General features: G+C 37.2%; 1 protein-coding gene across 5 annotated transcripts in view; it reads left to right on the forward strand.

Moving 5' to 3' along the window:
• pdm3 (POU-domain protein pdm3) overlaps positions 1-12,406 on the forward strand; it is a 211,425-nt gene that overhangs the window by 120,382 nt on the left and 78,637 nt on the right. For 2 of the 5 annotated variants that reach the window (XM_069125139.1, XM_069125140.1), the window contains exon 1: positions 4,007-4,239. The exons of the other annotated variants lie outside the window; for them this stretch is intronic. The gene's annotated coding sequence lies outside the window, so the exon portion shown is untranslated. Of the gene's footprint in view, positions 1-4,006; positions 4,240-12,406 lie in introns of those variants that run through there. 5 annotated transcript variants of the gene reach the window in all.

Raw genomic sequence — 12,406 nt, forward strand, 5'->3', positions numbered from 1 at the left:
ATCCCTCCCTCTCACCTATTTGCAACCCTTTCGTATCCCCTTACCTCGACGTCTCTTAATTTCCACGAAACCCTCTCGCTACGTTCACCCTTTCTCTGTCGGTCTTCGCTTTCCACGAGCGAATGTAATTAATGTTTAGCATCCGCGTTATTTGTTTAGTTTCATTTCATTATCTTCGAAGGCGTCGACTACGACGATTTTATGCAAATAGAGGCGAAGAGACGAAGTTTCACGTCCTACCTCTCCCCCTTCCGACCCTCTTCATCCCCTCTTTGGCTCTGGCTTTCCTGAACACGTTTCTTATTGTTCCTGCATCTCGTCCTTTCCTTTATTATCACCAGTTCTTTATACGTTTTTCTTCCTCCGTCCTTTTTCCCTTCTCTTTTCTTTTTTCTCCTTTCTTGTCGCTGTTGCTATTATTATTACGATCGTGACGAAGATCCGCATTATCATTTTCCCAAGTCGCTTCGGTACTCGACGAATAAATATCATTCATAATTCATTCCACTTCTTTGGCGTTCATTAATCCTCTGATTAAATGTATCTCATTATTTAAGAAAGCCCGGCCCGTTTTATAAAAGCGGCAGAAGTTCCATTACCAGGCGCGGGTGAAATTCACGGCGATACAAGTCCTTCCCTTTTCTCTTTCTATCTCTGTCCCCCTTATTGTTTTGAATTTAGTAACGAGAGTCCCTCGGCTAATCGAAGCCCACCCCTCCCCACCCCTTCCGCCCTCCCCTTCGCCTCTCTTCGATCTCATTTTCGCTTGTTAATTAGAATTCACGGCTAAGGGATACGCGTAATTTGCCGGTGGACCGGATGCCAGCTGAATAATTGTACTACAAGCGTTTCGACGAGTTGGAAACACTTTGAAAACCGATCCCTCTCGTAGAACATTCTTACATTCTTCTTCTTTTGCTAAACAATAAAAGAAAGTTGTTTAATGGTTAATGAAACATGTATATATAAGATTGTCGCGATTTCTCATCGTAAAATTGAAATAGCGCCCTGATAGATATGTGTGGGTTTGTACGCGTATGATTAGAAGCTTGTTGCGAATACCAGCTTGAAGATGACTTTCTGTTTCGCGGTAAGAGAAAGTATAATGACACGCAGAATTGTTGAGCTATAATAGTTGCTTTTGGTTTGTGGTTTGGAAGAGGGAAGTTAATAAAAACAAAATACTAATAACGTGACATTTTCCTAATCCATCATAAATTCGAATATTTAAAAATCTAAGTTTCCGTAATCAAAATTTCGAGAAATAATTAATATCTCTAGCATTATTTAATCATCGAAAAGTCAATCGAGCAATATTAAAAAGATTCGAGTTTCCACTTTTTAGGTTTTTTAAAGCATTTTTAGGTTTAATATAGCTAACTACGTCAAAAAATTCGAGTTTTCAAACTCTCCAAAAACAATTTATGTTCTTTGTAGTCTTTAATTGTCAAAAATCCAATCCGCCAATATTTCGAATTCGAATTCGAATTTGTACAATTGAACTTCCACAAAATAATTTATATTGTCAACATTCTCTAATAGTTAAAAAATCGATCTACTGTTATCAAAAACTTCGAGTTGCCACAATCAAAATTCGAAAAAGTAATCCAGGACACCCCAATAAGTCAAATTCCATAATTTCTGAATTTTTTATTCATGTAATAAATTTTCACCGTTGGAAATAAACGTCGATTGGAACGGGAGTGGTGAAAGGTGGGGAGGTCGAAAGAGACAGGCGAACGACATGAACGAAGGGTTGGCCGTGAGCATGTTGCGCGACTTATCCAGACGCCGTATTTAAATTCAGGCGAACTTTGGAGCCGTAAGTTCGGGCCGGGACGGGACCAGCTGAATTGAAAAGCTAATTCTCGGCGTACAATCGACTCGTCTCGGCGTAGGGCAAACTTTGTGAATGTGTCTCATTAACCGGCTGCGAGTAGCGTGCGCACGCGTAAATTCGCGCGTACCCCGAGACGCGTGTGCGTGTTAAAGCGTTTCACTCGGTGTAACCACCGCGTAATCTCTTCCACGGTCACATATTCCCACCGCGTATTTCAATTCAAAGGTCATACGTCGGATTTCGTGGAAGCTCAGTGGCAAGTGTGTCTTATTTTACCCTCTTATCGGTTTGTTATGCGATACGCCTTTCAAGATCTTTTATTCATACTCTTTTGCCTCTTTATCCTCTTCTTCTTGATCTTTTCGTGATGTTTTCCATTCGAATTTTTATTCTTCAAAAGTACTTAAAAACGAGGTTTGTCTTTAATCTGTCAAACTCATTTCTTAATTGAACATTTCTACGATTGTGAAGTTGCAAATTAACAAAGATAAATCCGTTTCAGATAGATCGATTTGAAATGAAGTAGCGTATTGAAAAAAGTGACTTCCTAACTAAATTAGGGAATTATTATGTATATTCTATGTACTATGTATACCTATGTATGTTTAAAACATTGGGAATTTAAGCGACTTTTTAAGTCGTTCTTCTTGTTTAATACGTTAAATGAAGGATTCTTTTATAGCAAAAGAATTCCACTTTCAAGTCAAATCTTGTTTTCTCACTGTATTATTTGAATATGCTAAAAAGTAGAAAGGAAGAGATCGGATGTCCGAAAAAGAGCTGGCATCTTCACTCAACAAGGGAACATAGAAACTGGTGTATGCAGGAGGTGCATTATTCCGTGGAATCGAGCGTGACTCAGTTCCCAACTATTTTCCCTACTTTCCCAATTAACGTGGCACGCGCGGGTGTGTAGGAATACAGTTAAAATGGCACAGTTTTCGTCGACCGCGGAGCCACCCCTAAATTCGGCTGCACGCGGTCGCATTCCTGTGTTTTAAAATCTCGGTAAGGGCGCGGGAAACAAAAGGCAAGTTGCAGCGACGCGCAACTTTCGCCCCGTACATGTGGCGAAAACGAGAGAGAAAACGGGTGTAAAAATAAAAAAACGAGAGAGAGAGAGAGAGAGAGAGAGGGAACGGTCAAAAAACCGGGGTAAAAAGACAAGAAAAAGAACGTCGGGGAAAAAGGAGGGAAAAAGGAGATGCACGGGGGTGTGAGTTGATGAAAAAAGAAAAAAGAAGGAAAGGGATTCGCTGAACCCGGGGCTCCAACGAGCTAACGCTTTTATTATCCGTCGCTTTAATTTAAGCGGCTCTAGTCGCTCCGTCACGGTTCCAGGTGTGAATTAAGCGCGGAATAAGCGAGCAGCCGCGTATCCACTTTCGGCGCCCACGGCGATGCGCGGAATAATTAAATGTGTGTTTTGATAAACGCAAACGAAACCGTCGCCATGCCACCCCCCCCCCCGCACAGTCAGAGACGCAAGAAACATGCAATTCCACGCCCGTTTCCGAACCACCTAGCAGAAATTTCACGGGCAACCGAAGGACACCCGTTTTTCCTTGTGCTTCCTCTCCCTTCGCTACAATTATCTTTATGCAAATATTTCTCCTATGTTTCATCGTGAACCAATCCTCTATCCTTGGTCGTGGAAGCGATCGAAGAGTCGATGGAGGCTTGATGGATTAAGCATGGTTTATTGCTGTTTGATCGTTTTGAAGGGCTACTTTTTATGGTTGGTGGTTCGTTAATCGTGTATAGGGTTACTAGGTTATGAATTTGGAGATTTTATTAATTATCAGAGACTTTGATTTTGTTATATTGCATCTATGCAATAGGAATGTCGACTGATTCCAAGTGCAAAGATGTTTACTATTTTTAGTCACATTTATTGGCATATTAATACATTAACTATTATGTTAGAAAGCATACAGATTTACTGAATTACATATTCGTTGGAAAAAATATTTACAAATCTTGAATTTTACTGTTAATATTTTATGTTATTATTATATAGAGAAAGAACTTTTAAGTCGTAAAATTTATTGCTTTTATCAAGAATAAATGCTTGATTTTTTTCAATTACGACGCGTGTTCAATTTTTTAAATAATTCAATTCAACGGAAGATACTTTTTTATTTCTAAGAATACCTTTATTTCAGTATTGTCCTCAGTGTGTAAATCGATCGTCAAGTAGGTGCGTCCGAGGCGCGTCGCCCTTCAAGGCCGGAAATCGTAAACAGAGTCCTCAGTTTGTCTCGAAAGTTTGAACCGTGCGGAGTGATGTGCGCGTTCGTTTTCTATCCCAAAATTACGTCGTACTATATTGAAACTGTACGAATGGACGATATTCGAAAAATTCTACGCTGTCCGTCATTCCGTATCAGTCAAGATAGGTTCGTGCCATTTAATTCTGTACACTCTAGTGCCATTTGTAGTCATAATTATCAATATTGTCTAAAGAGACGAAAATTCTACGTTGTATAAACACTTTTTTGCAATCATTTTACACGTATTTCACAATCACTTTTTTATTTAGAATTTTAAGATACGAATTAATGGACTGTAAATTGCAATTGCTATAGCGAACATAATTCTCTTAAATATTTTTACTTGCTTTTAACGATATGTGTATATTGCTATTTTTCCAATTATCAAAATTTTACTTAGTTTAAAGTAATTTTTATCGTTGTAGATGTAATTTTCCCCTGAAAAGAAGAATTCTGTGTACTTTTAAGTAGATAAAATTAGTCATGGTCACAGATAAAGAGATGCAAATCCTGTTTAACTAAAAGTCACGCGTATTATATTAGATTTAAACTCAGATTCGTAATTATAACCGGCACTCTTACGGATGAAAGAAAGAGAAAGAAAAATTCTATGTAACAGATTTCTCGTTTTCTACCGCGATGTTTTATGAATAATTTCACGTAAAAATGTAACACCTATATATTTTTCGGTCAACTCGTTCCCAACGTTTTTCAAAACATCGTTCTCCAATCATCGTGTGTACATTATCGCTCGTCAGTATTTACACATTCGTTGTCACTGACGTAAAATTACTTGTTTGCGTAAACTGTATCTCACACTAGCGTGAAATTACTCATTTTACAAGATAACAGAAATATTTAAAAAGAACAGTAGATAATCTAAACATTCTCTTGAAGCATTCCTATTATATATCTAACAATTATTTTTCGTTTAATTTTAAACAGGATTTCTACAAATCTGCTCTTAATTTTGAATATGAAAGTTTCGAGTATGAGATTATTAAATATTTTTCTGCTTATCTTTCGATATGCAATTAAACTAAAAGAAATTTCCAAGATAAGTTAACTTCGTCCTAAGTTCCATATACACAGTACTTAGTAAGAAAACAGGTTACATAATCTCGAAAATAGAATATACAAATGTTTCACGAATAATAAAAGTTACTTAATTCCTTAATGACGTATTCTGTCTCCCATACGTCAATTCGCCATAAAAATCAGATATTAACGAGCTAGAGACGAGTCACTCGAAATCGAAAATGAGATAGCTTATAGTTTTAAAGTTACTTGTTTAAAGACTTACCGTTATAAGGATTTGTACGCGATTTCCCGTTTCAATTTTATGTTGAGGATTTTTCAGAAATATTTAAAGGCACTGCTTCGGTTGAAACGAAAGCGAGATTAAGATATAAATAAATAAATCGTAGCAGAATTAAAGATTATTATAACAAATAATCACAGCTAGTAAACTGACCAAGAATAATTGAACATATAACTTATCCGGAAGTTAGATAGTACCGCCTATCAGGCGGGATTTTTGAAAGCGCAGCCGCGTACGACTACTTTCAACGCCAGTGGCAACGCGCGGCATAATTAAATGTGTATTTTGATAAACGCCGCACGCAACGCTCGCGATCGGGCGTGCAAGCAAGAAACGGTCGACGAGGCAGCCGCTTGTTCGCTGCAAACTTTCATGGAAGTGTCTACACAGCGTCCTTGTTGGAACCTCGTCCTCCCACATCTCCTTCCTTCTCGCTCTAACCCGTGTCTCTACGTACGTGTCTCTCTGTCTCCTTCTCATCTTACTTCCTGTCCGCCTCTCTCTCTCTCTCTCTCTCTCTCTCTCTCTTCTCCCAGTTAGAATACAGAGGCACGACCATAGGCGATAGGGATTTGTGTTAGGGGGCCGCACTGCCACTGCTCTGGAAACTGCTGATTCGAAATTAACGAAAATTAATTGGCAACGTCGCGATATTAATTCCCGAGATTAATTCCCCAGGACGTAGTGCTAATTGATATCTCTCGGTGCCAGGAGCGAGTGAGAGAGAGAGGGTGGTTGCCACTAGGTCAGAGGGAGAGGAAGCATAGAGATCCGCAGCTTGCAACGCAGCTGCACCTTGATCCGTTCGAATCTTGATATCAACATGAGTTAGCGCCTTTTTCGATGTAAAAATTCGAACATTTCGTTTCACGAACGAAGAAGGATCCCGAGATGAAACAAAACTTAATCGTCAGGTAAGATATTTCGTTAAGGTTAGTTTTCTAAGGAAAAATATCGAAGTCAGTAATCACGCTCTTATCAAGAAATCAGAAAATTTATTCTCGCTATATAATAAAATTTTTGTGTCGAGGATAAGATATCGACGTCGAGGTATTTCTTGTTGATTAATGTTAATAAAAAAAATTGTAATATTTCATTTTGTAGTTAAAAAAATATATAGGAGCGTGTCGTTGTTCAATCACTCAAAAATCGATTTTAATCGTCAGATCCCGCTTTCGTAAGTATAAACATCGATTCATTTTTATTTAGTAGTTGAAAAATTTATTTTCGCGATTGAAACACAGATGAAAATGTTGAATCGAGGATAAATGCTGAACGAGACCGCAGTGTTTCTCGTTAGTTGGGGTTAATAAGATAGAACATGAGTTTCAACTATATTTAACTTGACACTTATGTAACAAACGTCGCGTCACTGTCGTTTAAGTATGTGTTTGTAAATGATACACGTATATTCTTGGTAATCTTGACGACGTTCTTTATGAAGAGTTGACCAAATTCTTTCGATAACGCGTGGATATGCAGTTTGATTTCTTTCTGGATTCTTCTGTTGACAATCGTTAAGAAAATGGAGATAAATGCGTTATAAACGGTTGATAGATGCGTTTTACGGTAGATGCATTTGTCTGGCAACGTATCGTTTAGCGCGGAAGAGAAAGTGTTAGTTTTTCCATCGGACGTCATTCCATTAATGAAATTCTTCTTAGTCTCCAGTAATGACGCTGTTAATCATCTTTCGTCTACATTCGTATTGCATATTTTACAACTTCTTCATTATAATTTGCGAGAAAATATAAAATATTCCCAGTAACATACTCGTTATAATATTTAAATAATGAAACGAATCTCTATCTAGATTTCATCTTTTCAGTTGTATTTATAAAAATATGAACTTGCATAAAAATCCACAGTTTCGAACTAAGTACAGTGTGGCTACAAAACATATCTGTACACAGTCTTATTTAGCAATGAAACTTTTTTCATGTTAGGTTCTTAGTAAATAGTATCCAAATTTTTGTAGCCATATAAACGTATTACTAAATGATACAGAATTTATTATAATTAGATTTAATTAATCGATATACAAATGTAATAATATACGTAACGGTGTACAAATAGCTGTCGTACTTGCTGTATATCTCATCTCTTGAAATTTTTACGTCTGTTTACCTATTTTATCACAAATATTAGCTATCTCCATTAAAAATCTACGACCACATAAGAATAAAAATCAAAATATTCCGAGATAAAAAATCCACAACTCGAGAAACCACCAAATTCTAATCGTTGTTGTCTCTGAAGGATCGATCGCGATCCTGCAGTCGATACAAGGCAATCAAACATTAATTACCCTCGCGAAACGCAATAAATTTCAACAATGTATAAAACACGATCTCGGCAGAACGTGTCTCGAAACAAAATCGTAATTAATTCTTGGCATAGGGCGGATAATGAAGACGAAGCGAGGCTTGGTAGATGGTCGTGGCGAATTCTCATTGAAGAAGTGTCGCCCAGGCCGGTGTTTATAGCCGGATAAACCACCGGGACCAGTCGACAATTAAAGTTGAAAACTCTTTGGGCTTGGGGATGTTTTACGTCGGCCAAGACGGTCGGTGCTGAGCTCGTAAAACCTAATATAATTAAACATAAAAATATCCCGGTAGCTAGCCCGAACCGACTAGCTTGGCTGAACGAGGCAAAGTGAATAAAAAGTGCTCTTTATTACAATGAGCTTTAATTAACGCGCGCTCGCTCGCTCGCTCGCGATGACTGCTCGCGTACCGCGCACTTTCTCAACTTTAATTTACAACGTCTGAAAGCGCACCCGGGCGCGTTCGTTACATCGTTGCCATAAAGCATAGACACATAATTATGCGGCGCAGGGTGAATGAACGCGGGACGCTGATTCGTCTACAGGGCATTAAATCCTTTTGTGAAACGCCGTTCTTCCTCCCTCCAGTCACCGGCATCTATGCTATTACGAGTTCGTAAATGATGGATTTGGGTATGGGATAATCGAAACGTCGAATTCGTGTGGGGAAATGTTTGGCAAGATAAATTATTCTCTCGAAATCGAATCATCGAGTGCTCCATATTTTCGGACTGTTTCACTAGATATCACTTGTTTATGAGATATTAGGATGAGACTTAACGCTTTTCTAAAGTTTCACGTTTCTGATTAGAAAGTTTGCATAATGAAGTCCAATTTTCGAAAGAAGGAACATTAGATCGCAGAGTGTAGAATTTCTATTGTATTGTGTTTGGAAATATGAAGCTGTGGGATTGTTGAATTATTATATTCCAAGATAATTCTTAACGGAAAACAATGTACGGTTCTTTTAGCGTAATCTATACATATAATGATCCTTCAAAAAGTAAGTCTATTCAGGGGCTATGGCTCCTATTTAGTACCTTGTGCACATATTTTTTGTACATTATATCCAGATAAATTATATAGATATTCTCCACTCAAAACGTTGAATATAATCATGCCCTCTTTTCGTACCCTAATTGCAAGCAGTCGATGCTTCCATGTATCTCTAACGCTCGAAATTCATTGCCAGTCATTTGCAATAAATAATCACATTACATTCGTGTTTCTATCTTTTCCTACAATATTCATTCATCATAACGATATGATTTAGTAAAGTTGTTTCAAATTGGAGGAATATGGCAGAGGAGAAAGGATACATATATTAAAGTTACTTTTTTCTATTCATCACTAGCTGAAAGACAAACCACTTATTAAATAAGTAAGTAAAACGTACTTCAAACTCACGCATCGGAAAATTTATACACTAGAAAGATACTGAAAATCGAATATTGGACATGGTACACTATACGTAACTCTTAATTAACCCATACATCTATAAGCGCTGACATTTAATTCTTCATATAAACACACAACTCACCATTTGAATAATAAATTTCAGAAAAATCTCGCATAATCTTCTCTAGAATACAAATAAATCTTTTCCTCGTATTTAGAACTCGTAACGTACCTTTCAAGTTTCCATGTCTCCTCGCGATCGAAAATCTTGGCGTTACGTTATCCCATGAAACCTTTCCAAATGATATCTTTATCCAAACAGCTCACGATCTCGCTATACAATCCCATTCAACTAAATCACCGATGAAGAAACTCAGCCGCCCGAAGATGAAACGACCCAACGATTAAGCATAGTGAAAGAAAATTTTCTATACATAAGAAATACGCGTCAAAATCTCGGGATCGGCGGAACAAAACGCTCCTCGCGACTCGCGATCTGTGGATTTTGAAGTAATAAATTTCTCGTTGGTCGGTCGATGGTTCGCCGTCAGGTTATGCGCGAAAGTTGAAATTTATGTCTCGGTTGTTTATGATCGGCCAGTGATAAGGGATCTACGGACGTATGACAAATGATCCCGTAATGAAAAGTGAAAGATACTGCGCGTAGTGGGTCCTGGTTCTGCATAAATTTCAATGATTTAGCGCGTCGCGCGTGCTGCCGCGTATCCTCATTGAATATACAGAGCGATCGATAAAACTAAAGCTTGGATCGATCCGCGGAGCGAAAAGTCATCGATCCGTCGTGCAAACGTTTGCTGTTCAACCCCTTGAAGCCACGACACTAGGTCACACGCCGTTTGTAACTCGAGAATCATCGCGGTCTCATCGTTGCCGAGAGAAGGAAACATATTTTATGAGGCATTTAGATCAAACGAGAAAATGCTGGTTCTTCTCTCACTTTTAGTAAAAGTTTACTCCAATGAAACTCTAAACGAATATCAGTTTGCCGTCTGACGGCTGCTCGTTGAATTGTAAATCGAACATTCGAATGGTCTAAAAATGCTTTAAAAATGCTCCAAAAGGAATTTGTTCAATTCTTTTAGACCTGAGTGTATATGTATATTACGTATAATATTTGCTCGCGTTCGTCATGAAGCAACGTACAAATTTCTAGTTATTAATAATTAATTTTCCAATAATTCGCTCACTTGGTTTAAACGCATCATTGGAATTGTAAATTGGCGACAGTGAAGGCGGATTAATTGTCGTTGAACGTCTCTTTACACGCTAGCATCAAGCAAAAGAAACATTTTACTTCGTTTGTACCGTTCTCCGGCGAATGGCAGACGTTATGCAAGTGCTTGCGCAAAGATAGCTAATAACATTGTGAATCGCGGGACTTATATGCTCGCGGTAATGTTCCTCCTTGAAGAAAGATCTTGGATGCGAACTTCCATTTCTAATTAACTGATCGATACGTATTTGGAGAATTCCAACTATTTAAATCGTTTATAATCTTGCAATATTAATTGAAGATTAAATTTATGTCATTTTCGATCCAATCTCATGTTTCTAATATTAAAAGATATCTGGAGATCGAATAAAATATGTAGAAATTTTTATTGATATGTATAATGTCTTGTTTTAATTACTTAATATCTTTTTAAGATATTAACAATTCTTTTCGTTTACTAAAATGAGAACAGACAAGATCGACATATAAAAATGAAAATATCGCACCAGGATTATCTTGTTGTTAAGTGAGCTTAAATTATTTTGTAATATTCTTCAAAGTAATATCATTTGCTTCTTCATTTTCTTACTGTTAGTTAATTTTAAAACAATATTAAAATTCTAAGTTTATTACCTAGAGAAGTTTATGGCAAATTACGAGGCTTTAAATGATTTGATTATATTCTACCGTTTACCGTTTGTGGATTTATTGCCATTAGACTTTATGTGTTATATTAGGTGCCTATATATATATATTTTGTGTCTCCTATATTATACGTCGCCGGCTGCTGCTTAAAAATACGATATTGATAAAAACGAATGTCTCAGAAACAATCACCGAAGTAGAAAAAAACATGTAACATAACTCGTTAAATGTTATAAATGTTATTTATATAAAGATCATAGGAGAAAATCAGGATAAATTACATTTCCATTTTTACAAGGAAACAATTATAAAATTTTGCAAACCCATCTCAAGATTATTTTTTTATTTGGTTTTAGTACTAAATTGTGTTTTTTGGTATCCACTCGAAACATTTTAAAAATGTTGAAGCTTATAATACTAGTTATAGGTTTTACAACATTGCACAATATTATACCAGTCTTTCACAGTACTTTGTGAGAGTTCGGAGCTAATCATATTCCTTTCAAATGTTTCGTATAATAATGCTTCTTTTTAACCACCAAGTTATATCGAATTAAAATAACTAATATAAATAGACATCTTATTTTTTCTTATAATTTTCATACATATTAGAATACCTTTCTTGCAAAATCGAATGAGCTTCGTTCAAAATTAGTTAGTTATTTTTCATTTTCTTGTCCGTATATCATTTATATAGTTATATAAAATATAAAGCACAAATTAAAAGGAAATAACACAAACTGTTATAATCACCGTACGAACTTAGAATAGTAATAAAATAACAAAGAAATCAGATATATATAAATACATATGTTAAAATATTTCACTTATAAAATTGCATCGACTTTGCTCAAAACCAAGTTATTCTACCAACACCAGTTCTTCTTGAATTATCTGTAAGAATATAGCTATCCTTGCATACAATCCACTCGTACGAAAGCAAGTACAATATCAACGGGCAGGTTGCTTGAATTAACACGTCCGGATGAAAATGGAGGCGTTGGATCGAACGTAACAGTTGCTCGATCGTGGCAGTCCCTCCGTTGACCTCGTAAAGTCGGATCGGTAATACGGAACACTATTTATTCCCGAAGTTTCGACGGCTCGGTTGAGCCGAAAGCAGCTCACTTGGAGGTAATTACGAGGATTCGCCGTCTTTCTCAACGGCGGCGGCGCGCCGTCTCTGCCCTTCTCTCTTTCTTCGCCTGTGCAAAGTATACTGCCGTCTCGCTCCCGCCCGCCGATTCTATCGGGCATAATTACCTTTCGCTGTCCCTCTCGGATAATCATTGTAACACCTAAGCACCCTACCTAACCTACCGGAGCCTAGCCAGCGTTTCCAGCGTTATTCGCCATCGATCGACCG

The sequence above is a fragment of the Bombus flavifrons genome, chromosome 12 (genome assembly GCF_040668555.2).
Source record: "Bombus flavifrons isolate JBK064 chromosome 12, iyBomFlav1_principal, whole genome shotgun sequence".
NCBI lineage: Eukaryota > Metazoa > Arthropoda > Insecta > Hymenoptera > Apidae > Bombus > Bombus flavifrons.